The sequence below is a fragment of the Nicotiana tomentosiformis genome, chromosome 3, assembly GCF_000390325.3.
Source record: "Nicotiana tomentosiformis chromosome 3, ASM39032v3, whole genome shotgun sequence".
Taxonomy (NCBI): domain Eukaryota; kingdom Viridiplantae; phylum Streptophyta; class Magnoliopsida; order Solanales; family Solanaceae; genus Nicotiana; species Nicotiana tomentosiformis.
In genome coordinates, this window is record NC_090814.1 from 129469550 (window position 1) to 129496476 (window position 26927).

Below are 26927 nucleotides of genomic sequence, written 5' to 3' on the forward strand. Positions count from 1 at the left end.
TCTCTATGGCTGCACTTATTTTTTTTTTGGTTATTTGTGTTTTTCTTTAAATTTATAAATTCCTATTTTCCTTCCGTGAGGTATTATTTGCCCTTATTCTGTGTAGTTAAATTCTGGTAGCGTACATTAGGGTGATTAAGGATATGTATGATGATGCTAAGACTCAAGTGAGGACTGTGAGGGTTGACTCGGAGCACTTCCCTGTGGTGATGGGGTTGCACCAGGGATCGGCTCTTAGCCCATTTTTATTTGCCTTGGCGATGGATGTACTGCCGCGTCACATCTAAGGGGAGGTGCCTTGGTGCATGCTATTTGCCGATGATATAGTGTTAATTGACGAGACGCGTAGCGGAGTTAACGCGAGGTTAGAGGTTTGGAGACAGACCTTGGAATCTAAAGGTTTCAAACTGAGTAGAACCAAGACAGAATACTTGGAGTGCAAATTTAGTGACAGGACCCATGATGCAGACGTAGAGGTTAAGCTTGATACTCAAGTTATCCCCAAGAGAGCGAGTTTTAAGTATCTCGGGTCTATTATCCAGGGTAACGGAGAGATTGACGAAGATGTCGTACATCGCATCGGAGCGGGATGGATGAAGTGGAGGCTCGCTTCCGGTGTTTGTGTGATAGGAATGTGCCGTTAAGACTTAAGGGTAAGTTTTATCGAGTGGTGGTTCGAACGGCTATGATGTATGGGGCTGAGTGTTGGCCTGTCAAGAACTCCCACGTGCAGGAGATGAGAGTAGCAGATATGAGGATGTTGAGATAGATGGTTGGGTATACCAGGAGAGATAGGATTAAGAATGAACTATCTGGGACAGAGTGGGAGTAGCCTCCGTGGAGGACAAGATGCGGGAGTCAAGGCTGAGATGGTTCGGACATGTTAAGAGAAGAAGCATTGATGCTCCTGTCAGGAGGTGTGAGAGGTTGGCCATGGAGAGTTTGAGAAGAGGTCGAGGTAGGCCTAAGAAGTACTGGGGAGAGGTGATTAGGCAGGACATGGCGCTGCTTCAGCTCACTGAGGACATGACCTTGATAGGAGGGTGTGGAGGTCGAGGATTAAGGTAGAAGGTTAGTAGGTAGTTTATAGTTGTTCACCGATAGTCTTAGTAGCATGCATGTCCCTTCATATTCTTAGATTTTTATTACGTTGTGTGGTTTTGTTCGTCTCAGGTATTGTATTCCCTGTTGCTATTATTTGGTATTACTTATCTTATATCTCTCCCTTTTCTTTTCTCTTCCATCTTTCTTCCTTTCTTGCTTTCCTCTTCTTCTTCTTGCCCTTCCTGAGCCTCTCTACCTGCATTAGGTAGGGGTAAGGTTTGCGTACAGTCTACCCTCCCCAGACCCCACCTGTTGAGATCAAACTGGGTTTGTTGTTGTTGTTGTTGTTTGCTCAGTGCCTTATCCGCCTTTAAGTGAAGGGAAAATTATGAGTTAGGGCTTAATTTAGTGTTTCGGAGCGTGCGAGAGGGGTTGGGAAGATGGTGCAGCGACTGATTTACCGGAAGCGTAATAGCTATGCAACCAAATCCAACCAGCACTGTTGTCCAAACCTCTGGTACAATTCACCACCGTGTCTACATTAATTTGTAACTTGGGATTTCAAACTCCTTAAAATCATAGTTCTTTGAATGGACTCCTGATAATACATTTTTTGGTTCTTAGTATGAGACCATTGCTTTGAAAGATCAAGCTTCGCTATTTGGCTGTTTCTGTCTCTTGAGTTTACTTAGTTTTTTTGTAGGCGTTACGTCGAATAATTGTTGAGGTATTTGATGGGATTGATTGGAATATATAGGTGGGAAGTTGGTGTACCAGAGCACCAAGAAGCGCGCTAGTGGGCCAAAGTGTGCTGTCACCGGAAAGAGGACATTTTTGAAAAAAAGTAAAATATTTAGGTTTTGATATACTGACTCGTTAGAAGAATTACAAGAACAATAACAATCCAATATAATCTCACTAGTGGGGTCTGAAGAAGGTAATTTGTACGCAGACATTATCCTTATCCTGGGATAGAGAGGCTGTTTCTAATAGACCCTCGGCTCCCTCCCTCATTAAAAGAACTAAAATATATAAAAAATGAATTCAGAAAGCATATGGACAAACAAGGAAGAAAGAAGAAGAAGAAATATTTTTTTTCAGTTTTTACAAAAACATTGCTTTAAAAAATTATTTTTCAGTTTTTACAAAAATATTTTTCTCCTTTTTTTAAAGCAGTTTTTTTGTAAAAACTGGAAAAAAATATTTTTATTTTTTTCAGTTTTTAGAAGAAAAAAAATCTACTTTTTTCCGGACTAAATTAATGCTACATGTTTAATTAAAATGTTCATCAATGTCATGTCATCTTTCTGTTAAGAGATGGGCATTTTTAAGCCTAAAAATAATATTAAGGGTAAATTTGAACTCATAGGTAAAAGGGAGGCATTTTTGAGCCATTTCTAATACGTTAAGGGCATTTCTGACCCTTTCCCGTTCCTTTTAATGCATCGTGGCTCACAATGTGTCTTAGATTTGTGTTAGTTTAGTGTCCTCGATGAATCAATTTGGTTGTTTTTTGCTCCTATAGGACGTTTGCGCCCTTATGACCCCTCCTGTTTCTAGTTTAAAGTTAAAACTTTAGAATTCACATTGCCTCCTATTTTATAACAAAATGTTGTTGTCTATATGTGTGGAATCGATTGATTGTGGTGATATAGAATAATGAGTCGACCTAGATCACGGTGAACCTATATTTTCTTTCAAGGGGTTAATTGAGTTGTTTAAGAGTGTTTTGGAATCTGTAAGATGTCAAAAGGGCATAGTTAGACTCAAATGAGGTTGGGGCATTGTCTATGTATTACTGGATTAGAAAAATCATTCTTTATGATTTTGGGTGAGGATACATTTTTGAATGTAAACATAATAAAGATTAATTGTAATTGATAACCGGTCTTCTTCTTCTTCCCTGATCGAGTTACCCAAACATTGGTTGCTAGATGTGAAGTGCATCCAGTATTCTTTCTCCCTGTGTTGATTCAACCTTGTTAATTGAGTGCAAATTATCAATTGTAAGTTTACCTCTAACTCGTACCGTAGTGATGTAGCAACTCGTCATTTTGAAAGTGGATGTTTGAGTTATTTCCTTAATTATACTTTGGCTTATTTTAATAGTTTACATATAAACAAGTAATTACAGTCTATAGAACTTATGATGTGTATATACATATGGACATATTTTTGGACATTACTCAGGGCTTCATTTGGTTGAATTTAACGAAAGTTAGAATCTTAGTCATTAGGATTTCAGTCATTAAGCCCATTTGTTTTTAGGTCTGAATCAGTGTTATCAAAGGCACGCTTAAAGCGTGCTTAAACCCTGAATCGAGACTCAAAACATGTTGAGCACTTTGCGTCACTTAGCGGACGCTTCAATGTTGTCATCAAGGCTCTAAGGCATATTTTCCTTGTCAATGAGCGTAATCCTGAAGAAGCGACACTAAACAATTGATGTTTCAACTTATCGTAAATTTTTCTTAATTTCTTTGTCTACATATTTGCATTCATGCTTATAGGTATTAGTCTTGGATTACACATATATATTTGTAGTTTTCTTCATTTGCGCCTTTCTTTATTAAAGCCCATGTTTTATTTGCGCTTAAAGTCTCAACAAAACTTAGAGCTTTTTGTGCTTTCTGCCTTTGATAACACTGGTCTGAATCTAAATATTTAGATTTTAATGACTAAATATATTTATTTTTTTAAAATTACAATCATTTAATGAGTCTAAATAGATTTGAATATTCTAGCAGCATAAGTTTTTACAACAACAACAACGACCCAGTAAAATTTCACAAGTGGGGTGTGAGGAGGGTAGTGTGTACGCAAACCTTACCCCTACCCAGATAGAGTAGAGAGGCTGTTTCCGAAAGACCCTCGGCTCAAGAAGATGGAAAAGACGAGAAGAGAAAGGACAATATATCAGTACCATCAAACAGAAACCAAAAAATAATAACAACATCAAAAGAATTAGAAAATATTTGAAATGCAATAACAAAACCAAAAAATAAGGCCCGATGCTATAAAAAAACGAAAGAATAATGTGAATACAACATTAACCAATAGCAGTCTAAGACCAACCCTATCAAACTAGCCTCACCCCAGACTCGACTACCTGCTAACCTACAACCCTAATGTTCGACCTCCACACCTTTCTATCAAGGGTCATGTCCTCGGAAATCTGCTGCCACGTCATGTCCTGTCTGATCGCCTCTCTCAAATACTTCTTAGGCCGCCCTCTACCCCTTCTCGTACCCGTCAAGGCCAACCGCTCGTACCTCCTCACCGAAGCATCAGGGCGTCTCCTCCGCACGTGCGCGAATCATCTGAGCCTTGCTTCCCGCATTTTGTCATCCATAGGAGTCACGACCACCTTCTCCCGAATATCTTCATTCCTAATCTTATCTATCCTAGTATGCCCGCACATCCACCTCAACATCCTCATTTTTGCTACTTTCATCTTCTGGATTTGAGAGTTCTTAACCGGCCAACACTCTGCCCCGTACAACATGGCCGGTCTATTAGCATAAGTTTTGAACTATCGAAATACTTGAAATGTAATTATATATTTGACTGGAACTAAAGATTGACTTTATCTTGCTAATTAAACCGATAACAGGATATTTACACTTGACATAAATTAATCAAACAATAATTATGATTATATAGCTTTCAAATAAGGTACATTAATTAACTAATCTCTTGATTAGAGAGTATTAAAGATTTATTATATGAATATCGTGTCTTAGGACTAACAAATCTTTACAAAATAAAATAGTACTATACAAATCACATATCATTTGATGCAATATTTACAAAGCACCGTCAAAAGCAAGAAAAAGTACTAATTTCCTTGGTAACCCATTTGCCTACTTGAACTTTGTCAGCAAAAGTCATTTCCTCCATCAACTTCTTTCCCTCCGAAGACTAAGTATAGACAGAAAGACCACACCATTGTTTCTCTGCTTTGTTTCATAGCTAAAAATTCTCACAACCCAGAAAGTCTTTCATCTTGTATCCAATGAAATGGCATCATGGGCTGCTGGAAACCAAAAGGCAAAGGGCTTTATGAGTCCAACAAAAAGTGTAGGAGTGGATTTTGATGACATACCTTTGTGGAACCACAAAATATCTTTCATAATTAGGATACTTTTTTTGTGAAATCTCAGTATCTGGATCCCGAATCTTAAAATTTTGATTAAGTGGCTAGTGGGTCAATTTTTTACTCTGATGGGCTTGGCCCACTTGATTTTCCATTAAATAATCAACAAAGCCATCTAATTAATTAGATCTGAAAATTTGGTCCATTTGTCACTTAATTGATTCTCCGCCTCATGCATTATATGGATGTAAGACATCTATTTGTTTGGAGTTCAATATTCTGTCCTTTGTCAAGATCTTCCATACTAGAAGTGGATAGTGCTAAATGCAAACTTTAGCTTTCCTATCTATCTTTAGTTAGTAGTTGTATCATGGCCATGGACGCTGTTATTTGTCCAAATATTCGTTTCACAAAACATCCAAACTTTGATAAAATGGCTTCAATTCCATTTGACTAAATAAGCGGTTAACTTCATCCTTTCCTGCTAGTAGTTCTTTTCCTTCAGAAACGAGCTTCACATTTTGCAATACAAAAGGTGATATCTACTAAAGCTGACCATTATATTGTTGTTATGTAGCCGTCACTTTTGTATTCGCATTAAGATAAAGTGTTATGTCCAAAATGTCCAAGCTCACTTTTCGTGCATGTCAGATATCCATTGTATTCCTTACGAATAGATTTGTTTTTTGAGTCGAAATTTGAATTTTCAGTATCTTTAATCACATCAGATAGCTAACGAGTGTTATTTTTTTGTTGATGAAGTAGCTAATGAGTGCTTTTAGCTACACATACACACTATATTTACACTGAAGTATTACTTACACTATGTTTTCACCCCACTATACTTGCACTATTCTTCTAAATTTACTCCCACATAAAAGAAGTGTAGAAAGAATTGGTGGGAAGTGTTGATTTCTATACAATAAAAATTTACCTAGCTGGGAACTCTTGATACACATGCATGTACTATGAATACATTGTCATCATCAATTATGTTGCTCGGACTCTTCAAAATACTCATTGGTGCGTGGTGGATCCTCTAAAAGTAGTGCATCTAATACGGGTACGATAATATTTTTGAAGAGTTCAAGCAACATAGATTATCAATACCCTAAAGACACTTATTAACTATGTGATGTGACTAAAAGAGAGCGAAAAATAAAAAAATTTGACACCAAAACACAAAGAATATACATCTTACATGAATAAAAAGTGAGGTCGGACACTTTAACCTTATACGAATTCAGAAGTTGATGGCTACTAAAGTGTAATTATAATGGTCAAATTTAATAGCTGTCACATTTTGCATTGATAAAGGTGAAGCTTACTCTTGGAAGGAAAGAACTAGCAAAAACGATAAAGTTACATCTTACTTATTCGAAAGGCATTGAAAGTATTTATCAGATTTTGGACACAAATAGTTTGGACAAATAACAATGTTCTAACAATACAAAAAACCATGATACAACTAATGAGAGTAGGGAGCTATATTATCACATAGTATGGAAGATCTTGAAATAGGAAAAATATCGAACTCCAAGAATGAACAAAGAAATCTACTTTGGATTCATACTTGTTGACAATATGTAAGCATTTTAGACCAATTTGCTAACCCAGAGCTTGTGTTCCTGCAGATCCCTCACTTTTGAGACCAGCTGAGTATAAGAGATTCAGATTATGTAGGGACAGGACTGTGAACCGTGCCTATGGTGGAGTATTGTCCGGAGGAGCAGTGAGAGAAAGGTTTGCTCTTTTCATATATGTTTGTCTTGGCCATGTATATTTTTCCAATTCATGTTCATCTGAGTCGTATTTGGATTCATGCTGATTTTTCAGGATTATTAGGGCTTTCTTGGTGGAAGAGCAGAAAATTGCAAAGAAGGTTTTGAAGATCCAAAAAGCCAAAGAGACGCTGGCAGGTAAGAGTTGAGCTGAATTAGAGGAACTTCCTCATTTTAAGTTCTGAAATAATTTTGACATTCAAGTTATTAGTAGATGCGCTTTAAACAAGCTCTTTTTGCTTTACTTGGTTTTTTCTGTGTCAAAATGAGTTTTTTACTGTCATTATGTCATTCCATACAATCTAAGATTTTTTGTTACATTGCAGCCTAAATTTATGCCTTTTGGATTAGCGGTGAATGAAAAGTGTGTCAAAAGCAAGTAGATGTATGCATTCTCTAGTGGTTGTAGTTTGGATTCCAAAGAGCTGCAGTTAGGCTGGATGCATTTGAATATAGGGGGTTAAAACAAGAATACAGTGATCCAAGAGATAGCTTGTACAAATACACAATATAGCTCACCACTTCTGTTGTTCTTGTTTGATGGATCTGTTTAATTAAAGTGAACGATCAACTTGTTTCGTCTAATTTAAGGATCTTGAAGCCATGGCGCACACCAACTTGCTTGCCCGGTTAGGAGAAAACATTGAATTTTCATATATCATCATCCTCTCATCAATAGAGCACTGTATCTCCTCCATTTGAAGGATAGTTTCAGTTATTATGTGCAAATGCTATCCAACTTTTTTTTTAAATTATTATTGCTGTTTGATTAGTCTGTCAATGTGTGTTCTTTGATGAGGTAAATAATCTTGATGCAGGAAAAATCAGGCAGCAGAAGTGCTTTGCAGCAATGTACTCTATATTTCAACCAAATGATAGCAGCATATTGAATTCTTATGACCATAAGCCTTATTACAAAGCAGACCAGCACCAGTACAAATACAGTAGGAGCATAAGGACAAAAACAGAACACATTTAAAGCTCACTAAGCCTGAGCATTAGAGCTGCTTTCTTTGAAAAATCGAAGAAATGAAACCACCTTGTCATGAGGGGGAACACTTTCTTTAACCACGGGCAGTTCAAGTAGGCTTTTGAGCCATGAGGTTATTAGGGGGGTGTTCTCTGGGTCCAAAAACTTCACTCCGAACACTTCCTCCTGTGCTTTATACGCACCAAATGCAACGACGATCAAGATATCTAGGAGCCCTATGTTCCTGCCTTTCACAGGACTGCCCCCTGGAAACATATTCTTCATTCCATCTTCAAGAACGCCTAGTTTCTGGTAGAATTCCTCACAGGCTTTTCCTTGATCTTCTGCTGTGAATATCTTAAGCATGCACTCCATCACCTGCAAACACGCGGATAATTTGATAGTCAGATTCTTTTGCTACATGAAAATGGGTGGATGCATAGTATAAAAATGGAGTTTCTGATCTTACATGTTGGATATAAGAAGCCCAGAATCGAACTTGGGATCTTTCATAAGGTTCCTCTGGCAAGAGTCGAGGTCCATTCTTCCATGTTTCATCGATGTATTCAACAATGACAAGGGACTCGGTTACTGGTTTTTCATTGTGAACAAGAACAGGGACTTTCTTATGAACTGGATTGTATTTGAGGAGCAATGAACAATGAACTTTTGTTGCTTAGATCTTCTTCTACATACTCAAAAGGTATGCCTTTTACTTTGAGAGCTAGTTCTACTCTCTTCACATAAGGGCTAAGCCACATTCCATGCAGAGTTACCTTGTTTTCTTCTCCCATTTTCCACTCCAATATTCTTTCTGAGAGTTGACATGGTTTTGCTTTAAGCTTCCATATATATAAATTTTCAGAAACTTTCACGAGCCTTCCATTTGTTCAAAGTTGACAAAAGCAAATAATAATAAGATTTTTGGTTTCCGGCAAAGCTGGCCGAAAATTGATTATAAAATTGTCTGTTTTTTGACTTGTCAGCCGATTCAATTGTCTTTAAGACGAGCAATGACAGCAGCTGCCCATTTCTGTTTCGGCTAACATTATATAGGACTGAGTATTTTATTTCGTTAGTCAATACAAGCCTATCACTATCGCAGTATTCTAGTTTTTACCCTGTATAAGCTTGACTCCCCGCAGATTACTGATATAACTTGCTTGGAACGACAAGTAGACAGAGTATAAAATATTTAATCAATTTAAACTCTGAATGTCCAAGATAATACAAGGTCAAATGCTTGGATGATTTTGGCCTTGTGCATTCCACTTCCTGATAATTATACTAGTGCAATAATTCTCCTTTACCCAAAATAAGTTGTTAGAGCAGATTATATTATCTTCTTCAAATGACTGTCTTTATCTATTAGTCGACATCAGGGCATACATCCGTAAAGGCTGGTATGCTAGTTTTCTTTTTTCTTTATGTTAATTTTCCAGAGGTATAAGGACTTTAGAACCATGAGATTTTACATAAGATGGCAATAGCATGTTGTTTATGATGTAAAGTTTGAGTCCACCAAACTGTATAGACAGTTACCACAGAACACACACATAGCAGTAAGTAAGTAAATGACATAACAGTGTTTTACGTGGAAAACTCTCAATTCATGGGATTAAAAATCACGACAAACACTCGTATGATTTATTAAATCATCATTGTGAGCACGTTATTTTTGCCCTATGAAAAATACTCCTATAAAATTCACAAAAAATAAATCTTTTTAATTGTTTTTGATTTCTAGGAATTTCTTGTTAATTGTTGTTTAAATTTAGTTGCATATTTAATATTTTAAAATTATAAGAAAATACCAAAAAAAATGTCTAAAGTATTCATTGCATAGCATTTTAGGTTTATTTGCATTTTAGGATTTAATTACACTTATTAGTTGCATTATTAAATAGAAATCACAAAAATAATAGTTTTTTTTTATTTACATTTTTAGCTTTTAGTTTTAAATTAGTAATTTTCTTTCATTAGTTTTAAGTTAATTAATTATTTAAATGGTAGAAATAGATAATTAAAGTTCAATTCTACAAATTAGATTTGATTTAGGTTTTTAATTAATTAGATTAGGATTTAAAATCAAGAAAAAAGAAAAAAAAAAAAAAAGAAAGAGAATTTGGTCGGTATCAATGGCCCAAAGACACCCCTAATCTGCCCCAGCCCAAACCCTTTTGAACCGGTCCAGCCCCACTATCTAAGCCAAACGACCCCGTTTTGGTGGTATTTGATCTCAACCGTTGATCTCCTACCATCCAATGGCCATGAACTCACCACCCTCCTCCCATAAAACTGTCTGAACCCCCCTCCCCCCAAACCCTAGAGACCAACCCCATTCCCCCTCTCCCCCATCTCTTATCTCTCACTCCCCTTTAAAGCCGCCGCCGGAAATTGCATTACGGCGGCGGCCCGCCTCTAATCCCACCCAAATTTGTACCACACAATCCTTAGCCTACCCTAATCACTAACCTACCATTAGTTTCCCCAAAATCCCCACCAAACTCGTCAAATTTCAGATCTAAAAATAGCCAGAAACCCTAATTTCCTGTTTCATTCTTTCAAGATTCCCAAGATCGATTCGACCCGAAATTTGTGTTAATCGTTTGTTCTCAACAAGAACATTCGATTAACACTAGTTTCGGCTCATCTCGAAGAACGCAGTAGTCCATTCAAGTCGGCCATCTTTGTTTTCCTACATTAGGTGCTCGATAGGTATCTCTTTTCTCCTTTTTTTTTTCTTTCTTTCTTCTATGTCCAGAATGTGCTTAATCAATTTGTTTAATTGAGGTCATTTGTTAATTATGATTTGATCAGTGTTTAATATAGAATCCAGTGTTAGTTTAACTTTAATTACCCTTAATTAAATTTGCTAAACTGCTGTTTAAAGTGATAGTAATTTGTTGATTACTAGGACTTTCTTCTGCATGTCTAGCTTAATTAATTAATTACATTACTAGTAGTTCAATTGCATGTTAATTAGTCTTAATTATCAAGTTAATTAGATTCATTTTGCTCATTTGTTTATTGGGGCTGATCTGTATGATGGCTCATTTGTCATTAATAAGAGTTGAAGGGGTCAAAGGAATTTGGAAAACCAGGGAATCTTAGGTGTTTGGTCAAGAAATTTCTAAAAGGGATTATAATGCAAAAAAACAAGAGAATTTAGATCAGATTTGGAGTTAAAAAGGGTAAAATACAGAAGTTAATGGGCTAAAAATATGGAGGGATAACTGAATGGACAGCTGTCCAACAACTGTCCAATTAAGTTTTAAAAGATGCTTTTTTTCCTGAAATTCAGGGGTGGCTTTCTGAAAATTATTCCCTTATTTTGTGCACATGACAGATTTTGCACAATATATATAAGCAGTGGCGGACCCAGAATTTTTACCGAGTGGGTTCAAAATATAAAAAACAAATATACAAAAGCGTCAACAAAATAAATTATTAAAATGATGGGGGAAAAGTGCTGTATCTAGGGGGAAAACAACATGTGTAGCTGACTGGGTTAGAACTCTAGACATCCCAGAAAACTTGAACCCACTTTGCAAATGGGCTGGACAATGCCTTTGTGCTAAGCGGGGTCAACAAACGATATATAGCAGCATTTTCTTGAAGAAAGGTAAAATATACATATATACGCCCTGTTATTTTTTCGACGAAGCGGGTTCATATGAACCCTCTTGACCCCACGTGGGTCCGCCCCTGTATATAAGACCTCTTGTCCTTTCACTACACAGACATTAATTCATCCTCACCTACACATTCACTGATTCTCCACAGAAAAACAATCTGAAAATTGAATTTAGACTTAGAAAAAACCCAAAAAAAAAAAAAAGAGTTGAAAAGCCACTTTGAATTCCATTGCACTGTTTCAGTAGTTCTTGAGTTCTCGTTGGATTTTGGAGTGGATTTGAAGCTGTTTTCTTGCTGTTACTGCTGCTGCTTCTGCTATATTCTGTTGTTTCATTTCCAACTTCAGAGATCTATTTTCTTATTCTGTTTACTTGTTGTATCCAGGTATCACCTTGATCAAATGATATAAACTCTGTTTTGTTTGATTGAAAATTTTATAGATGTGTTCATGCTTTGTTGTTTCCTTGGTGTCAATTGGTTAATATTCATTATAGTATGTCCTATTTGTTTGCCGTGATGAAAACATAAATTGAGTTGTAAGTTAAGTTTACTATATTTATCATGTTAGAAGATGGTTTTTTTTTTGTTTTAAAAAAATCTGTTTTACTTGCTATTTGTCATGTAATTTGGTTCAGAAGAGGAGATTTGGCTGAGAAGTTGTGGAAAGTAGGAGAAAACAATTGAGTTCGTAACAGGATCAAGTATTTCAATTCATAGGTCCGATAGCATAGTACATTTTTCATTGGGGTGTTTCAATTGTTTAATTAGAAGATTCAGATGTAATAGCTCATTCTTTCATGTCATTTTTAAGTGACCTTGTATGAATTTGAAGTGCAAACTGTAAAGATAAACGAACACATGTAATTTTTCTTTTGTTAGAAGTATAATTGTTAGTTAGTCACTGGAAATGCTAAATGGATGATGCAATTGGGTTTGCTGGAGTGGAAAATAGGCCTACTGGGTAGTCCTTGATGCACTATCGAGAATCGGGCTGGACTCGTTTATTGAGAGTCTAATTGGGCCTATGAGATCAATTTTCGATGGGCCCATTGGCCATTTCTTTGCCAGCCACTTTATTGGATTGATTTGTGCTGTCATTGACTTTTGAACTCATAAATATGCCATTGGATTAATTCAGTTAGCATGAGTCCAATAAGGATTAATGTTCTGCCTAAATTCACTTCACGATGGTTAGTCGTTAAAAGCGTTCACATCGTTAAGGCTTTAACCGTTTAAAGTTGTAGAATCAATTTTTTTTTCCTTACAAATTTGTGTAGTAATTCGCTGGCATATGTACTACCAAAACTCTTTAATATCTGAACTTCACAAGCAAAATCCCAAATTTTAGGACAATAGAACAACAAACATCGTAGTTTGTTTTAGGCGCGATTAATAATAAATCATCGTGGTTATGGATACGGTTCTCGTGGCATAATCATGATACGTAATCCTCAATCCGAGTGTGCGTTTCACGTGACTCGACCATAACTTCAAACAATAATAAAAATAAACATGTTGTAAATCGCAGGTGCGCTTCACGTTGCGCGATTCGTAATGTGTAAAAAAAATAAATGAGTGCGTGACATCGCGACTTGTTCAAATAAATTTCATAAATACTAAAAGAGGTTTAAAGGGTAAAATAATGCACCATAGATTTAAAATATGTAATAAATTAGATAATTAAGCCAATTATTAATAGCTGAGCGACCGTGCTAAAACCATGGAACTCGGGAGTGCCTCATACCTTCTCCCGGGTTAACAGAATTCCTTACCTGGTCTTCTGTGTTTCGCGGACCAAAAATAGAGTCAATTTCCTCGATTTGGGATTTTAAAATAAACCGGTGACTTGGGACACCATAAATTATCCCAAGTGGCGACTCTAATTAATTAAATTATCTCATTTCGATTAATGTCACTTTAATTGGAAAACTCCCCTATCCCCTCGGAAAAAAGGAGGTGTGACAGCTCTGGCGACTCTGTAGGGGACCGAACCCAGGATCTCTAGTTCACGGTTCAGAATTCGAGCTTAGAATACTGTTATATTTGGCTTTTGTTTATTATCTAATTTCTTACGTGTTTGAGCCTAATGTGCTAAATGCCGCTTTTTACCGCTTTGATATTGCTTCAACTGTATATAAAACTGTTACGAAACCCTTCTCCTCTGTGAGTCTTCTAAATTTTTTGGGAAGTGCACGCTGGCGTGGCTTCTTTTCTGTTAGAGTGTCATATCCCTAATTTAGAACGAGGATCAGATCAGTTACAAAGTCGGATTGCCTTTTGGTTCCCGGTACGTTCCCCCCCCCCCCCCCCGGCTCGAGTCGTCTGCTCGGGTAAGCTAGGTCTAGAACAATACACCCAGTATTTAAACCTAGAATAACATAGCCTCATGCCGGATCCTTAGTAGGTGCGTTTGTTTGTATCACGTGCATTTGACATTGGGGACTTAACACAGGGGTTGAGTCCGTCTAGGACATGCGTACCCAATTTGAGAGACCATCCTGATGCATTTTACGTGATACTTGTACATTTATTTGTTGCGGCTTGCATGATGACCAACTTCTAGAATAGGGAAAGAAAATCGAGAAAAACCAAGAGTGGGGTAAGAGAGAAAATCATCCGGTTCTGAAAATTTTGGTATTCAAAATATCCCGAAACTCTGGCGAAATTTTGAAAAAAAAATTCAAAATAAGTAATATTTTCCTGTTGCGTCATAACTTACCGAACTACGCGAGTTTGATTCTCACCGAATGTGAGATACGTAGGCAACCTTCATTGGGTACAGCCCCGCTTTTGCAAAAAATAACCAAAAATATGAAAATGCCATCATTATGTCATAAATAAAGTTAGGTGATGCCATTTTTGTCCAAATAGCCAGAAATATCCCGACGGGACGCCGGAAGGCCGTTTTTACAAGAATAGCCGCCTATGGTCCTTTTTCTAATTTTGACCACTTAGCAAACACAACCCTAAAATCTTCCCTTCCGAGGTGCTGAAGGGTTGTATTTGCAAAAGTAGTCGTGATTTGTTTTAAGTCGGATTTTGCACAAAAAATAATCTTATCTGGTCAGTTTTCAAACAAAACTCACATGTTTTAACCTGGTCACCCTAATTTAAAAATGTGCAGAATGAGCATTGTTCAGAATTTACCGGTGAAGGTTATGGATCAGATTCCACTAGCACTCCACATGTGGTGGGAGCATTTGGGAGAACAAGGACGAGACAAGGTCCACCATACCTGGGGGCGGTCACTGGACTATTGAAAATTCAACCTAGAAGGGATCTGATAGAGGCATTAGTGGCATTCTGGTACCCCGCTCACAATATCTTGCACTTCTCATATTTTGAGCTTACACCTACTTTCGAAGAAATAACGGGTTTTGCTGGGAGTACGGAGGGATTAAGACACAAGTACCTGGTGTCTCCAAGGACTGTTACTCCCAACAAGTTTCTAGACTTACTGAAAATAAGCAGACAAATCAAGACTAAAAGTCTAGCAGGTGGAACTTTCACTTTTCACTTCCTATACCAGCGATACATGCACTTAAGGGGATTTGAAGACCCAGAAAATGGACACTGCAGTAAAGGAAACCGGTCGAAGTGGAAAACGCATAAATGCTTTGCCTTCATGGTGGCTTTCTTAGGCCTTTTGGTGTTTCCAAGGGAAGACATGCACATTGATTTTCGTGTAGCCGGAGTTGTCCATGTTTTGACTACTTAGGCCAAGAGTACCCTCGTGTCCATGATCGTATCAGATATATTCCGAGCCCTCACATCCTGTAAGGTCGGAGTCAGATTTTCTGAGGGATGCAATCTGTTGTTGCAAATGTGGATGATCGAGCACCTTTGTCACCGTCCTCGATAAATAAATTACGGGTCTACGGGGAAAAACTGCATCGAAGAGTTTGGTACACGAGTGTCAGGATTTAAAATGCCGAAGGGGGTCAAAGATTGGATTACCCGCCTTCGTTCTATAACCGTAGATCAGATAGAGTGGACATTGGGTTGGCTCCCCGTTGATGAGATTGTTTATAGGCCTGCCACTGGTCCCTACTTTCTTCTAATGGGTCTCCGAAGTATCCAGCTCTATGCCCCGTACTGGGTTTTGAGACAACTTGGAAGATGTCAGACAGTTCCCAGAGATAAAGATCTTAGTACTCATGTGGTCGAAATCCGCTCTGATGCCCAATTTCCTGAAGAAGTGGTTCGCCAAATTTGGAGTGAATGCCAGTATTTGGGAGCAAACACCTGAGTATGTGATTTGTCCAGGGGCGAGGTCTCACTTGGTTATGTTTCTTGGTATGGAAAGAGAGTCGCGACAAATGATGAATCTGAAAGGCCGACTAAAAGGCCCCATATCCAAGAATTTGTTGATGCATCGCAAGAACAGTGGGCTTGGTTAGCCAAAGAGAATGAATACTGGACCACCATAAGCAAACTAGAAGATCAAATCAGAAACATCAAATTTGATAGTAGTTTGCAGGCTGTTGAGAATGAAGGAGAAAAGATGTGATGACCCAAAATATCATCTTTAAATTTAATAATTAATTCTGTGTTCTAATACCTTAAAACACTATTTATTATTTCTCGATTTGCGTGCGCAGTTGGTAAAATTTTCCGAAAAGTTTTTATGTGAAAAATGGATTAAAATGTGAATTAGAGCTTTAAAACTCAAATGAGTTGACTTTGTTCAATATTTTGAGAAAATGGACTCGGATCAGTGTTTTGACAGTTCCGGTAGGTCCGTAACGTGATTTGGGACTTGGGCATATACCCGGAATCGAATTCCAAGGTCACTAGCCCGAGATATGGAATTTTGATGAAAAATTAAAAGTTTGAAACCTTATGATTTTTAAGAAATTAATGATGTTGGATTTATGGACACCAGGTCCGTATTTTAGTTTCGGACCCCGGTATAGGTACACTATAATATTTATGACTTGTCTGCCGAATTTGGTGAGAAACGGAGTTGATTTGTCGTGATTCGAACGCCCGGTTGTGAAAATATAAGTTTTAAGATTTTCTTGGAAATTTCCTTAGATTTGGGGTCCGATTCATAGTTTTAGGTGTTATTTGGGCAATTTGATCGCACGCGCAAGTTCGTATAATGTTTTAGGACATGTTACTATATTTGGTTAAGGTCCCGAGGGTCTCGGGTGAGTTTCGGATGGTTAACTGATCAAATTAGAAGAAATCTGAAAACAATTTCTGTCTTATGGTGTAATCGCACCTGCGAGAAATTGGCCGCAGGTGCGATACCGCAGATGCGGCTCATGTTGCGCAGAAGCGAGATGAAGGGTGCGGGTGCGGGGCAGGCGCACAAGTGCGATGGAATTTTCCGCACCTGCGAAGGCGCAGATGCGGTTCAAAGCTCGCAGAAGCGAAGGCAGCTGGGCTGAGCAATTTTCGCAGATGCGGTATTCCACCGCATATGCGGGACCGCATGTGCGAGAATTTTGTACGCAGGTGCGAAAGCACTGGGCAGTGTACAAAACAGAAGGGTCCGAGAAATTTTATCATTTTTGACATTTCCAAAAGCGGGTGAGGCAATTTTTGAGCGAGAAATCACGAGAAATCTTGAGGTAAGCCACATGTGATCATTTTTAATCAATTATATTGGATTATCATTGAATATTTCGAATATATTACATGTTTTTGGTGTGAAATTAGAGGATTTGGGCCTAGAAATTTCAAAATGAGAATTTGAGATTTGGAAGTCAAGTTGATGTTGGATTTGAGTAAAATGGTATGGTTGGACTCGTGGTTGAATGGGCGTTCGTATTTCGTAACTTTTGCCGGATTCCGAGACGTGCCATTTTTGAGTTAATTTTGGATTTTTTTGAAAAATATAGTATTTTCTTATGGAATTGATTCTATAATTTTTGTTGATTGTATCGAATTAATTATGACTAGATACGGGTCGATCGGAGTCGAAAAATCGAGAAATATGCATACTACGTGATTAAATTGGAGCAAGTCGAGGTAAGTTACTTGTCTAACCTTGTGTGGACGAAATTTTCCCTAGGATTTATATTAATTGTAATGTGATGAAAGTCGTGTACACGAGGTGACGAGTGTGTACACGGGCTAAATGTGAAGGATTATGTTTTAAATTGTGTAGATCACTATTTCATATTAATTAAATTATTAAATCTTCCTATAGTCTCCATCATTGATTTGGTTTATATACTTTAAATTTGCTTGACCTTTTTCCTGCTAATTATTTTACTTGTTTAGTTGGAACTTAGTTTCTTTTATTCTGTGCATTATTTATAGGTTGGTTTTCTTTAAATTAAATATTATTAATATGAAGTATTTGACATTTTTAAAATTAGTATTGAAGTAACGTATTAAAGATTTTGAAATATTATTTTGCTGAGTTATTTATTCCTGAATATTATTGATGATTTATTTTGGCATGAGCAGTGAGCTCTTTATTGTGGAAAAATATTATTCTTGAATTATCTTGGCAAGTTAAATTATTTGAGCACTTGAGGTGCAAATTGTGATATATTGTGATATTGATACGCATGTGGTGGTATAAGGCCTGGGTATTAAAATGCATGCGGTGAGATAAGGGTGGCTTGATACGCGTGGCTAGTAGGGGAACTACTAGAAGTCATGCGGTGTGATAAGGATGGCTAAAACGTGGGATGATATTTCGGAAAAAATAATTTTTTAAAAATAAATTTTGAAGGCTCCCGCGGTGAGATAAGAAAAATGAGATATTGTGAATTTATTATGACTTGGGACTACAATGCGGTACCTCGAGAGTGCCCTTGTTTATATTGATTTATGGCCGTAGTTGCCTTTGATTTTGTTGTGATTTTTCTTAAAGTTGAAAAAAAAATTTGTTTTGTTCCACGAGGTATTATTTGCCATTATTTGTGTAATTAAATGGCGACCTACTAATTGATTCAATTTCCATTGTCACTTTATTTTATTATATTGTGAAATATTTTACTATGCCATTTATTAATATTTTCCAGTAGGGCCTGACCTGACCTCGTCACTACTCTACCGAGGTTAGGCTTGGCACTTACTGGGTACCGCTGTGGTGTACTCATACTACGCTTCTGCACATCTTTTTGTGCAGATCCAGGTATATTTTATCAGATTGGGCATCAGTAAACTAGTTGTACGAGGAGACTTCGAGGTATATCTGCCAGCGTCCGCAGACTCTAGAGTCCCTTTCTATCTTACTATGTTGTCTTCCTTATTTGCTTTAGACTGTAATGTATAGAGACATAGAGAACAAATTCTTAGAAGCTTGTGACTTATTTCTATCAGGTTTTGGGAGTTGAAATTGTTTGAATTGTAGTTTATTTATTTCAGATATTTATTATTATTCAACATTGATAGGCTTACCTAGTCTTAGAGACTAGGTGTCATCACGACATCCTACAGAGGAAATTTGGGGTCGTGACAAGTTGGTATCAGAGCTCTAGGTTCATAGGTGCTATGAGTCACAAGAAGGTTTAGTAGAGTCTTGCGGTACGGAGACGTCTGTACTTATCTTCGGGAGGCTATGGAACTATTAGGAAAATATTCACTTCTTTGATTCCTTATCGTGCGCATTTATAGACTTAAAAATTTAAAACCATTATATTTCTATTCTCTCATAGATGGTGAGGACACGCATAACTGGATCTGGTGATCAGACACCCGCACCCCCTGTTGGAACCGCAAGAGGCCGAGGTCGGGGCAGAGGCCGAGCCAGAGGCTGAGGAAGACCATATGGTGTAGCCAGAGCACCTGCACGAGCTGCTGCACCAGAGCCACCAGTAGCTCCAGTTAGAGAACATGCACTTGAGACGCCTGTTACTACTCCTGCACTTCAGGAGACTCTTGCCCAATTTTTGAGCATGTTTGACACTCTAGCTCAGGCAAGGTTAATTCCACTTGCTCCTGCCACATCTCAGGCCGGGGGAGGAGCACAGACTCCCGCCGCCCGTACTCCAGAGCCACGGGCCCAAGTTGACCATGCCACAGAGGTTATACCAGTGCAGCCAGTTATCCCAGTTCGGCCTGAGATTAGGACAGCAGTTTCAGAAGGGGAGCAGCTCAGGCTCGAGAGGTACAAGAAGTACTACCCTCCCACTTTCAGCGGTTTAGCTTCAGAGGATGCTCAAGGTTTTTTGGAGGAATGTCACCATATCCTTCGTACTATGGGTATTGTGGATTCCAGTGGGGTTTCTTTCACGGCATTCCAGTTTAGAGGAGCAGCCCACCAGTGGTGGCGAACATATGAGTTGGATAGTCCGGATGAGGCAGCTTCACTCACTTGGACTCAATTTTCAGATATGTTCTTAAGGGAGTATGTTCCTCAGAGTCTTAGAGATGCTTGGCGCGCAGAGTTTGAATAGCTGCGCCAGGGTTCTATGACCGTGTCAGAATATGCGGTCCGATTCAGTGATTTGGCTAGGCATGCACTAGCCTTAGTTGCTACTGCTCGAGAGTGGGTTCACAGATTTATTGAGGGTCTTCACCCTATTATCAGATACAGTATGGCCCGAGAGCTGGAGATGGACATCACATACCAACATGTAGTGTCAATTACTAGGAGATTGGAAGGTATGCGGACTCGGCAGAGGGAAGAGATGGAAGCTAAGAGGCCCCGAGATTCTGGGCATATAATAATTCTCATGCCCCAGTTGCAGCCTGTCATGGTAGAGGTTATGTGGGCCGTCCTATTCATTCAGCACTTCCAGCTTCCAGTGGTATTCCGGCTACTCCCAGACCTCAGGTTCCATATTATGCACCGCCAATGTCTATTGTACCTCATGTACGGGGTGCTTTCAGCGGGCAGCCTAGTCGATCAGGCCCGAGCCAGTCCCAGCATCCACGACCTCCGAGGGCTTATTTTGAGTGTGGTGACACTCGTCATATTTTGAGAGATTGCCCCAGATTTAGGAGGGGTGCACCTCCACAGATTTCTCAGGCCCCACCTATTCCACAGGGCCCTCAGGCTTCTCAGGCCATGATTACTGCACCAGTTGCCACTCCACCTGTACAACCAGCTAGAGGTGGAGGTCGAACAGGTAGAGGTCGCCCTAGAGGGAAAGGCCAGGCCAGATATTATGCCCTTCCTGCTAGGACAGATGCCGTTGCATCTGATTCTGTTATCATAGGTATTATTCCGGTCTGTCATAGAGATGCATCAGTCTTAATTGATCTGGGCTCCACTTATTCTTATGTGTCATCTTATTTTACCCTGTATTTGGGCATATCACGTGATTCCTTGAGTTCTTCTATTTATGTATCTACACCCATGGGTGAACCTATTATTGTGGACCGCGTGAATCGATCGTGTTTAATTGTTATCAGTGGTTTTGAGACCGGAGCTGATTTATTATTTCTCAGTATGGTGGATTTCGATATTATTTTGGGCATGAACTGGTTGTCACCCTATCATGTTATTCTTGATTGTTACGCCAAGACGATGACGTTGGATGTGCTAGGTCTACCGCGGCTAGAGTGGAGAGGTACCTCGAATCATGTTCCTAGCAAGGTTGTTTCATTTCTTAAAGCTCAACGAATGGTTGAGAAGGGGTGTGATGCGTATCTGGCCTATGTAAGAGATGCTAGTGTTGATACTCCTACCATGGAGTCAGTTCCTATAGTAAGGGATTTTCCCGATGTATTTCCAGCAGATCTTCTGGGTATGCCACCCGACAGGGATATTGATTTTGGCATTGATTTGTTATCGGGCACTCAGCCCATTTTTATTCCACCATATCGTATGGCCCTAGCAGAGTTGAAAGAATTAAAAGAACAGTTACATGAGTTGCTTGATAAGGGCTTCATTCGGCCCAGTGTATCGCCTTGGGGTGCTCCTGTCTTATTTGTAAAGAAGAAGGATAGTTCTATGTAGATGTGTATTGATTACCGCCAACTAAACAAGGTTACAGTGAAGAACAGGTATCCATTGCCACGTATTGATGACCTATTTGATCAGCTTCAGGGTGCTAGAGTGTTTTCTAAGATCGACTTGTGTTCAGGCTATCATCAGTTGAAGATTCGGGAGCCAGATATCCCGAAGACTACCTTTAGGACTCGGTATGGTCATTATGAGTTCCTTGTAATGTCATTTGGGCTAACCAACGCCCTAGCAACATTTATGCACTTAATGAATAATGTATTTCAGCCCTATCTTGATTCTTTCGTCATTATGTTTATTGACGACATTCTAGTGTATTCCCGGAGTCGAGAAGGTCATGAACAACACCTGAGGACTGTGCTTCAAACTTTGAGAGAAAAGAAGTTATATGCAAAATTTTCAAAGTGTGAATTCTAGTTTGATTCAGTGGGATTGTTGGGTCATATAGTTTCATGCGAGAGGATCAAGGTAGATCCAAAGAAGATTGAAGTGGTGCAGAGTTGGTCCAGACCGTCCTCAACTACGGAGATCCGGAGTTTCTTTGGTTTGGCAGGATATTATCGCCGATTTGTAGAGAGTTTCTCTTCTATTGTTGCACCTATGACCAAATTGACCCAGAAGGGTGCTCCGTTCAGGTGGACCGAGGATTAGGAGGAGAGCTTCCAAAAGCTCAAGACAGCTTTGACTACAGCCCCAGTATTGGTATTACCTACGGGTCCAGGGTCTTATACTGTGTATTATGACGCGTTGCGTATTGGTCTTGGCGCAGTGTTGATGCAAGATGGTAGGGTGATTGCCTACGCGTCCAGACAGTTAAAGGTACATAAGAAGAATTATCCAGTTTATAACCTTGATTTAGCAGCTATTGTTCATGCCTTAAAGATTTGGCGGCATTATTTGTACGGTGTCCATTGTGAGGTCTACACCGATCCTCGGAGTCTACAACATCTGTTTAAACAGAAGGATCTTAATTTGCGGCAGCGGAGATGGTTGGAGTTGCTTAAGGATTACGATATCACCATTCTCTATCATCCTGGGAAGGCCAATGTAGTGGTCGATGCCTTGAGTGGTAAGGCGGAGAGTTTGGGCAGCTTAGCATATTTACCGGTAGCAGAGAAGCCGTTAGCCTTGGATGTTTAGGCCTTGGCCAACCAGTTTGTTAGACTGGATATTTCCGAGCCGGGCCGAGTTTTGGCTTGTGTGGTTTCTCAGTCTTCTCTTTATGATCGTATCAGGGAACGTCAGTATGATGACCCTCATCTGCTTGTCCTTAAGGATACAATTAGCACGGTGATGCCAAGGAAGTCACTATTGGAGATGACGATGTATTACGGATGCAGGGCAGGCTATGTGTGCCTAATGTAGATGGTTTGCATGAGTTGATTCTCCGGGTGGCTCACAATTCACGGTACTCCATTCATCCGGGTGCCGCGAAGATGTATCAAGACTTGAGGCAACATTACTGGTGGAGGAGGATAAAGAAAGACATAGTGGAATATGTAGCCCGGTGCCTAAATTGTCAGCAGGTGAAGTATGAGCATCAGCGGCCAGGTGGTTTACTTCAAAAGTTAGAGATTCCAGAATGGAAATGGGAGCGGATCACTATGGATTTCGTTGTTGGGCTCCCACAGACTCAGAGGAAGTTTGATGCATTTTGGGTGATTGTGGATAGATTGACCAAGTCAGCTCATTTCATTCATGTGATTACTACTTACTCTTCAGAGCAGCAGGCTCAGGTATATATTCGTGAGATTGTCAGACTTCACGGTGTACCGGTATCTATCATCTCTGACCGGGGTATGCAATTTACATCACGGTTCTGGAGGGCAGTACAGCGTGAGTTGGGTACTCGGGTAGAGCTGAGTATAATATTTCACCCTCAGACGGACGGGCAGTCCGAACGCACTATTCAGATACTGGAGGATATGCTTCGTGCGTGTGTGATAGATTTTGGGGTGCTTGGGATCCGTTCTTACCACTTGCGGAGTTTTCCTACAACAACAGTTATCAGTCGAGCATTCAGATGGCTCCGCATGAGGCCTTGTATGGTAGGCGATGCCGGTCTCCAGTGGGTTGGTTCGAACCGGGCGAGGCTAGACTATTGGGTACAGACTTGGTTCAGGATGCCTTGAAAAAGGTTAAGTTGATTCAGGATCGACTTCGTACAACCCAATCTAGACAGAAGAGTTATGCAGATCGGAAGGTTCGTGATGTTGCATTCATGGTTGGTGGCGCCCACCTAGAGAACGAGGGTATTCATTTCAGAGTTATTTCAATTTTCAAGTCAGTAGCAGACACCCACCTGGAGAGCGAGGGAATTCTTTTAAGAGTTATTTCTAATTTCAAGTCAGTAGTAGGCGCCCACCTGGAGAATGCGGGAATTCATTTCAGAGTTATTTCAATTTTCAAGTCAGTATCACGCCCACCTGGAGAACGAGGGTATTCATTTCATAGTTATTCCAATTTTTAATTCAGTAGCAGGCGCCCACCTGGAAAACGAGGAAATTCTTTTAAGAGCTATTTCTAGTTTCAAGTCAGTAGCAGACCCCCCACCTGGAGAATGAGGGAATTCATTTCAGAGTTATTCCAATTTTCAATTCAGTAGTAGGCGCCCACCTGGAGAACGAGGGTATTCATTTCAGAGTTATTTCAATTTTCAAGTCAGTAGCAGGCGCCCACCTGGAGAACGAGGGAATTCATTTCAGAGTTACTTTAATTTTCAAGTCAGTAGCAGACGCCCACTTGGAGAACGAGGGAATTCATTTTAGAGTCACTTCAAACTTCAAGTCAGTAACAGGCGCCCACCTGGAGAACGAGGGAATTCATTGCAGAGTCACTTCAAATTTCAAGTCAGTAGCCGGCGCCCACCTAGAGAACGAGGAGATTCTTTAGAGTTATTTCTAGTTTCAAGTTAGTAGCAGGCGCTCACCTGTAGAATGGGGGAATTCATTTCAGATTCACTTCAAATTTCAAGTCAGTAGCAGGCGCCCACATGGAGAACGAGGGTATTCATTTCAGAGTTATTTCAAGTTTCAAGTCAGTAGCAGGCCCCCACCTGGAGACCGAGGGAATTCATTTTAGAGTTATTTCAAGTTTCAAGTCAGTAGCAGGCGCCCACCTAGAGAACGAGGGAATTCTTTTCAGAGTTATTTCAAATTTCAAGTCAGTTGCAGGCACCCACCTGAAAAAGAAGGGAATTATTTTCAGAGTTATTTCAAGTTTCAAATTAGTAGCAGGCGCCCACTTAGAGAACGGGGGAAGTTATTTCAGAATTCACTTCAAGGTTCAAGTTAGTAGCAGGAGCCCGCCTTAAGAATATGGTCAATTCAAGTTAGAAGTAACAGAAACTCGCCTAAAAAATGTGAGTCGATAGTTCGAGACGCACAACAGGACTGTAGAAGATTCAAGATCAAACTTCAGAAGACTTATAGATAGGAATCTTGTAACTCATAACCGATAGACTTGTTTAGTTTCTTTTCATTTTGATTTTGGTGTAATAAGGAGTTCAGCAAGCAGTAACAGCAGCAATAGCAGTTAAATCACAGCTTCTCGATAGTCTCAACTACCAAAATTCCCAGAACTACACTAATCTGATTCCTTTATAGCCAAGGATATATAGGCAACCTCTGAAGTAAGTTTCGGTCAAACTTTTTCAAAAGGCTTCCCATAGAATATCCAACGGGAAAATATTGCTCGTAATTACTCACTTTATCTTTGCCCAAAAACTCTTCATGTTTTCGAGCAAAGAGGGGCAGCTGTGAGCACGTAATTTTTGCTCTGTGAAAAATACTCCTATAAAATTCAGAAGAAAAAAATCTTTCTAATTGTTTTTGATTTCGTAGAATTTCTAATAATTTCTTGTTAATTGTTGTTTGCATTTAGTTGCATATTTAATATTTTAAATTTATAATAAAATACAAAAAATATCTAAAATATTCATTGCATAGCATTTTAGGTTTATTTGCATTTTGGGATTTAATTAAATTTATTAGTTGCATTATTAAATGAAAATCACAAAAATAATGGTCATTTGTTTTTTACATTTTTCGCTCTTAGTTTTAAATTAGTTATTTTCTTTCATTAGTTTTAAGTTAATTAATTATTTAAATGGTAGAAATATATAATTAAGTTCAATTCTACAAATTATATTTGATTTAGGATTTGATTTAGGTTTTTCATTAATTAGATTAAGATTTAAAATCAAGAAAAAAGAAAAAAAAAGGAAGGAAAGAAAGAAAGAGAATTGGGCCGGCCTCAATGGCCCAAAGACACCCCTAATCTGCCCCAGCCCAAACCCTTTTGAATCGGTCCAACCCCACTATATAAGCCAAACGATCCCGTTTTGGTGGTATTTGATCTCAACCGCTGATCTCCTACCATCCAACGGCCCTAAACTCACCACCCTCCTCCCTTAAAACTGTCTGAACCCCCTCCCCCCAAACCCTATAGACCGACCCCATCTCATCTCTCATCTCTCATCTCTCACTCCCCTTCAAAGCCGCCACCGAAAATCGCCCATACGGCGGCGGCCCGCCTCTAATCCCACCCAAATTTGTACCACACAATCCTTAGCCTCCCCTAATCACTAGCCTACCATCAGTTTCCCCAAAATCCCCACCAACTCGTCAAATTTAAGATCTAAAAATAGCTAGAAAACCTAATTTCCTTTATTTGATTCTTTCAAGATTTCCAAGATCGATTCGACCCGAAATTTGTGTTAATCGTTTGTTCTCAACAAGAACATTCGATTAATACTAGTTTCGGCTCATCTCGAAGAACGCCGGAGTCCATTCAAGTCGGCCATCTTTGTTTTCCTGCACTAGGTGCTCGATAGGTATCTCTTCTCATTTTTTCTTTTTCTTTTTTTCTTTCTTTCTTTCTTTCTTCTATGTTCAGAATGTGCTTAACCAATTTATTTAATTGAGGTCATTTGTTAATTATGATTTGATCAGTGTTTAGTTTAGAATCCAGTGTTAGTTTAACTTTAATTACCCTTAATTAAATTTGCTAAACTGTTGTTTAAAGTGATAGTAATTTGTTGATTATGAGGACTTTCTTCTGCATGTCTAGCTTAATTAATTAATTAATTACATCATTAGTAGTTCAATTGCGTGTTAATTAGTCTTAATTATCAAGTTAATTATATTCATTTTGCTCATTTGTTTATTGGGAGTGATTTGTATGATGGCTTATTTGTCATTAATAAGAGTTAAAGGGGTCAAAGGAATTTGGAAAACCAGGGAATCTTAGGTGTTTGGTCAAGAAGTTTCTAAAAGGGACTATAATGCAAAGAACAAGAGAATTTAGATCAGATTTGGGGTTAAAAAGGGTAAAATACAGAAGCTAAAGGGCTAAAAATATGGAGGGATAACGAATGGACAACTGTCAATTCAGTTTTAAAATATGTTTTTTCCTGAAATTGAGGGGTGGCTTTCTGAAAATTATTCCCTTTCTTATTTTGTGCACATGACAGATTTTGCACAATATATATAAGACCTCTTACCTTTCACTACACAGACG

At 38.9% G+C, this 26927-nt stretch overlaps 1 long non-coding RNA gene and 2 pseudogenes across 1 annotated transcript; 2 read left to right on the forward strand and 1 right to left on the reverse strand.

Annotated features, from left to right (window-relative positions):
* Positions 1–1484: 1484 nt before the first annotated feature.
* Positions 1485–7900, forward strand: LOC104121080 (large ribosomal subunit protein eL34-like; annotated as a pseudogene).
* On the reverse strand, positions 7767–8903 carry LOC104121079 (glutathione S-transferase U9-like; annotated as a pseudogene).
* Positions 8904–10232: 1329 nt separating this feature from the next.
* LOC138907210 (uncharacterized) lies at positions 10233–12411 on the forward strand. The gene is made up of 2 exons (XR_011414987.1): positions 10233–10609; positions 11915–12411. It is a non-coding gene; the product is annotated as an uncharacterized lncRNA (long non-coding RNA).
* The last annotated feature ends 14516 nt before the right edge of the window (positions 12412–26927 follow it).